Genomic DNA, 6,537 nt, shown 5'->3' on the forward strand with positions numbered 1-6,537 from the left:
GATCGATTTGGACAAAGCGTACACACTATACAAGTCTTACGTGGACGATTGGCTTTATTACCTGTACACTCCACATTCGACGACGTTTCCAAAAGCCGGCGTTGGAAATCTGCCACACACGACGGACCACGAAATCAACTTTCTAACTCCAGCACTGGGCAACTCTACTTATTCCACGCATTCGTGTCAGCCGTGGTCGGTACGACCGAAAGATTTATCATTCACGCTGCGGGACTCTACAAACAACAAGATCTTGGCGTTATTCTACAGCCCCGCGGACGCATTGAAAGTGCTTCTTACGAAATCGGTTTCACGTGCTCGCGTCTACCCGGTGTGGATACCGGTTTTCCACTCGGCCGTGAAGGCCGTCCCCGGAGCGACTAACGAAGACGTTGTCGACGCGATACTCACGAAAAATACGTACAAGTCTATATTCCACCTGATCGTGGCAAACACCGTGCGCACAGCCTACGTGTACGGTAGCGGTGACGCTGTGGAGCAAGTAAAGGACATGAAGATAACGCCGGAGATGCGCCGTCTAGCAATAAACGTTACGTACGCATGTTGCAACTACGACTGGTTGGATTTTTGTCTCGAAGCGCATCGCAAGGGATATCTGGGTCGACCCGTGGCGGTGGTTAACGGACCGAATAATCTGATCAAATTCATGATAGCCAAGACCGCCGTAGACGAAGAAAACGGTCGGTACCCGACGGTTCGTCATGCTACGACTTGTCTAATTCGCGCATATACAACCAATTCACCGAAGAAGTGCTCTTGAGTTATTACGGAAGAAACCTTTATTCGCGCATAACTAGCGCCCTGCCTCATCTGGACCCTTCGACCATGGCTGGCAAAGCGCAAGGCGCCGACGGCAACGACCTTCCACTCCCCATACACGTGTACATGTCTGTGGCGTACGATCGCATGCGCGACGACAAATTCGCATCGGCGTTAAAAATGGCCGAAAGAATCGACTCGACACAATATCAAACGACGGCGCGAATCAACCAAGGCTACGTCGTGGACACTTGGGACGTAACAAACTTGTGGACTGTGGACTCCATGCTGAAATCAGCACCCAACATGCAATCCATCGTGACCAGAGACGTGTTTCTATGCAACCAGTTCGTTTCTAATACCGCTCTGCGCATTTTCCTGTCGAGATGTCGCTGGACGATCGCCGACGACATTCGCGTGATGATCCCGCTCAATTCGGATTTTCTCAAGATACTTATTTGCGATAGCGCCGACTCGATGAGTACTTCGGCTCGAGACGCCTTAAAACGAAACATGGAACAAGTGTCGACTATGGTAGCGCCGTTAATGATTAACCCCAAATACTGACAACATGTCGTGGGACAATAAAAACTCTGGTAGACGGACCAAACGTCCCGGTAACCAATTATTTCCACTTGTACGGACGAGATGTTAAGACGCGTACCGTTGGCCGAAGAGAGCAAACCCGCTCTGAGCGATTATTTACAGACGCACCTTGATTTGAGCGTGTCCATACCGACAAAACTATGGATATGCATCGCAAAATATTTCAGTACGAGAACGACCACCAAAGACGACGACTGTGGCACCGCCTTTAACGTCGTGTTCACGTACAAGGCGCCCGTTGTCAATTCGATTGTGGTGGACGTTGTGAATTTTCTTAACGTGACGAAAACGCTACGCGTTCACGACGTCATCTGCACCAAGAACCACGTGTACCTGTACGTACGCAAACAACCAGGCGCCAACAAGGACGTGCTGCACTTCGTCGACCGAGTGATTTCCGATTACGTCAACGGCGGCATCAACGTACCCATGGATGACGAAGACGCCGAGAACGGACGCGACGTTCATCCAGGAGACAGTCCGTTATGTTATCGAGGTTTGTACGAGGTACTCGTTCCGTTGACCGTTCTGGTGAGCAAACTCAAACCGAAGGAAAACGGACAGTACCTTTCCCAGAACTTATACTGCGAAAAACATTGGATGTATTTACACAACCTCGTGGTGTCTCGTTTGGTGGATTTCTTTTATTACATCGACATTGCACGCACACCCGTCAATTCCACGTACGGTATTTATTCCGTCAAATACTACGCTTCCGGCAAACCACTATGCAAATAAAAATTCCGCTTCCGCTTGCTTGCTATCCAGGCTTTGCATTATTGTCTGAAACTCGTCAATTCGCACGGTGGCGAGTCGCTTTCTCGTGAGTTCGTAACAACGGCGCAGCGCGTTCGTGGTGAACATGCGCGCCCATTCCGAACTCTCGAGAAATAACGAGCATGCTTTGCGCGGGTCCGCTTCTTCCGCCAGCACGCACAGGCAATTGTCGCGATAGTGTTTGTACGCAGCACACACGGCTTCCAAGTTCTCCCAGTTTGCGTAGTTCGTTTCGTATTGCACGGCGCCCATTAAGAACATGCCATTTAGGACGCGGACTGCGTCGGCGACGGACGACGAGTACGCGTGTGGTTCGGCCGAAATGCCCTTCGATTCGATTCTCTTCACCAGAATCGAGGAAGCGCACGAGGTCTTCCACGGACAAGATCGACACTCGTCGCTGCCACATGTCCCCTTTTTTGGACATGAAGTCCGTCGGCGGCACGTACCACGCGAGCCTATCGTCGTAGCACGTGTACAGCGTCACCCAATAGAGTAACTTGACGTAGCGTTCCGACCATTTCTTTACCATTTCACCGACTCTAGCCGCCTTCCATCGCTTGTTTTGTTGGCCGCGACGACGCTTCGTAGCCGCCCTCTCGTCACCGACTAGCGTTCGAAGCGTCGCGCGCAAAACGTCCAGGAATTCCGTGCATTCGCGCGTGGCAGTTAACATGCCGCTAATCATGTTTACGTTTTTCGAAACCTGCATTTTGGCACTTATCACGACCGGCAACATTTCGAAGCCGCCGTACAAAAGCTACGGTACGACGTAACACATCGGAGACGGATATTTGACTCCGCCCAAAAAGCGACCGAAGAAATCTTCCCGCAGGTGATAATAACCTCGCTCGCGACACGGTGCCGGATTGTCCACGAGATGCACCGTCACCACTGGAGCCTCTTCCGGCCTCTCGCTTTCCAGATTGTTTCCGTACTTGTAGGAGCGTTTTAGCTTGCGAGACTGTGCGTACTGACACGGCGAATACAGGTAAACGTCGCGTGCCGGCATTCTGTCGACTGTGGTGGCCATGGCCAGCATGGCGTCCGAATCGTCCGTGAGGGCTATGGAAACGTCCCACACGGCACCGTCGTCCAATTCGGTCAACATCACGTCTATCATCTTGATTTCACCCTCTCCCACGAACGAAGGGCTTAAGACGGTGAACGATGAGAGTTGATAGTAGGCGTTTTCGGGGTTGTTGTAGCCCTCGATGACCACGTTCGCCACGTGAGGTTGCGTTAGCAGATTTCCGTACGACTGTACGTCATGCAGCACGTCCGAAAACGGCGTCAGACTCGTCAGACTCTGCAACACCGTGACTTCTTTCGCGGCAAAGTCCGGCAGGTCTCTCGAGAGAACGTCGCCGTGGTGTTTGCTCGTCTTGATCCTTTTCGGAACCGGAGACGAAGTATCGGTCATGACAGTGGCTGTCTTGGGGTTGCGGCGATTGTATTGTTCGCACCACTTGGTCATTGGCGGCACGCCGTCGAATACCACCACGACGTCCGTGTGTACGTGACGCCCCTTGAGTCCCAAGCCACACACGAGATACCGCACCTTATGCGAAATGGCGTTGAACACGCAGGCAAAGAAACCGCCGTAGGTGACGCACCGTCCATTACACGACACGTTGCATACACGCATCATGTTTGGTAACTCGGTGTGTACGGGCGGCGCTTCTTGAAAGGGCAAGTCCAGAGTCTCTCGATCGATGCCGGCCGTAGCGATGTCGACTTCCAGTTTGCGCCAGCCCGCTTCGGCGGTGTCGGGTGGAAGGGCCTTGATGCCGTTGATTCGAGCCATCAGGTCGTACGGCTTCCACTCTTCCAGCAACTTGTGCCTGTAGTGATGCAGGAATATGTTTCCATCCACGACCACTTGCACTCGAAACTCGTCGCGAGACGGGTCCCGGGAATCCCTGCCTTCGTAGGAAAAGTAGCGTCGACTATTTTCTTCCATGGCGTGATACGTGCGAAACACGATGTCGACCGTTTCCGAGGCGTCGAGTACGGCGTCCGGACGAGTGAGTTGGGTCCGTAGCAACCTACGGGCCGCTTCTTCTTCGCAATAACGATTGCAAACGTCGTTCACAGTCTTCCAGAGTGCCGGAATGCCCATGGTTGGTACTAGTAACGAATGTGTCGCGAGTCTCTACGTCCCCTTCCTTTTTATTAGCAGAGCAAATAGAAAAGAATACGCAGCCCCTCCATTTGCGTGAACGGCATTGGATGATTTCCACTGGAGTGAGAGAAATACCGCCCACTCCCCTTATTGAGAAAGAGAAACGGTTCTTTGAGGAGGTATTTGAGAGGGCAGAGGCGTTTGTTAGTTTCGGCGTCTACGTACGTAGATAACACGATAGAGTTATCAAATCCGGGCAACTCGAGGACCGAATTCTCCGACACGTGCGTGTAAACGGCCTTGCTAGGTCTGAAAGAGATTAGGGGGGTTCTCGTGACGTTATTCATGATAGACGGGATGTTTCGCAGACCGCGTTCTATTCTCTGTTCCCAATCGCTGTGTTGAAATAGCACATTATCGATCATGCGCACGATGTCCAACAGTTGCACTTGACTCGTTGAGACGAGTGCGTTCACGATTGCACTGGGCACGCCTATGGATTCGGCCATGCGAGGGATCATGCTCTTGACGGTCGCTTCCACACTCTGGGCTATCTTGGTAGTCACGTTCTCCTGTGGTCGGCCCGTCGCCAAGACGAGGCAACCCACGCCACCGGAAGACGACGTGCGCCGTTTGGTTTCTTCCTTGTGAATGTTATTCACGTCCACAACGACGTCTCCGACGGTGGCGTTTCGAACGCTCAACAACACTTCTCGTTTCGGAACGGCGGCGATCTCCGCACTCGGAACACCTCGGGGCACGTAGAGACAGTTGTCGTAAGCGAACTTGTACGCATTTCGCAACACGGCTGCCGTAAACAAGTAGTCTCCGTCGTACGCCGAACTAAGCATTTCGAAATTGTACATGGCGCGCACGCCGAGTGTGGCCTGATCTAGGTATACCTCACTCTGGGCAGGAGCGAGGCAGGAACCAATGCAAACGCCTGACTTTTGCTTAAACACTTCACCCTCATGCTCCACAAGTGTGGATCGAAGGTACAACCCTATTAAGCTAACAAATCTTGACAGGGGAATTCCGGACGTGTTTTGAAATTTTATTTATAATCCATGAAAGTAAACTGCCTCAGATACGAACCTAAGCAAGTGGGGTTCGCTTGTTCACGCCACGCTTATCCTTGCTAAGAGCACGGGTCTGGTGGTTTCGGAAGATGCTTTTTGCCGACTTCTCGAAGTTGTGCTACCATGCTTTTGTGGATACTCTCCCTTGTTGAACGAACTGTGAAGTGGGACCTGTCAGTGATTCAAAATTACTTTCTCTGTGATCGGAGGCGTTGATTTGAACCGCTTGTTCTCAAAATAGTGGCCTTGTTTTGAACAAAACCATCCAGTAGCGCAAAGACCACAACTGTGATGTGATTGCTGCGCCAATTGTGCCAAACTGCGCCATGGGGCTAATCCTGCCACATCCTGCTACATTTTGCCAAAATACGGGTAATCTGCGCCAAGCCTGTGCCAAAGGACCTATTTCGGTTGCCTTTCAAAACCGAAACTAAACTGAGAACCGTAATTGAGCATGCGTGAGCTAGGTGGTGCAAGCGGCCACCCGACACAAAGTACCCTGCATCAATCGTCCATTCGGTCTTGCATGGTTTTTCCCAGTGGTTTGTCTCGCGTTTCGCGCACTCGTCCCTCGTCGTCTCGGAAATCTCGTCTCGCGTCTTCTTTTAAATTTTTTCAACGATAGACGCAGGCGTGTGCTGACGCTCCGACGCTAGTGTGCCGGGCGCCAGCCATGCCGTCATGCTGTGAAACAAAACCACGTTTTTGGGTGGCGAAAGTTACTTTGTGAGCTGAAACGCTCGCGCGAACACAGTCACCGTGGTCACGCGACGTCGGGTGTTTCCGTTCCCACGTCGCTGCAGATATGGCGCTTTCTAAATTTGTTCATCGACATTCCTGCCCTTTTCTAAATCATACTCTACTACAAAAGCTGCTTGTAGAAATATTGATTACCTAGGTTTCTCTCGGTGGGCTTTCTTTCAAGAGGGACCCTGGTACGTGAAAAATATGCCGCGAAACAAAGTTGGTGAACAGAAGTGAGCTAAAGCAAAGAAGACAATCTGTGCATGTTGAACCCGAACATCGCGCTTGTTTGTCTCGAGTTTAGTCTTTGCACAAAGCGCTCCAAGAACTTTTTGACCCTGGCTCGTGAAGTCATGCATTGATGCGCTTAGGTTTTTCTTTCCTTTTTTTTTTGTGTGCGTTTAGATTCTACCTCGCCTGCTGGCC

This window comes from Ixodes scapularis, unplaced genomic scaffold (assembly GCF_016920785.2).
Source record: "Ixodes scapularis isolate PalLabHiFi unplaced genomic scaffold, ASM1692078v2 PGA_scaffold10__122_contigs__length_95168666, whole genome shotgun sequence".
NCBI classification, from domain to species: domain Eukaryota; kingdom Metazoa; phylum Arthropoda; class Arachnida; order Ixodida; family Ixodidae; genus Ixodes; species Ixodes scapularis.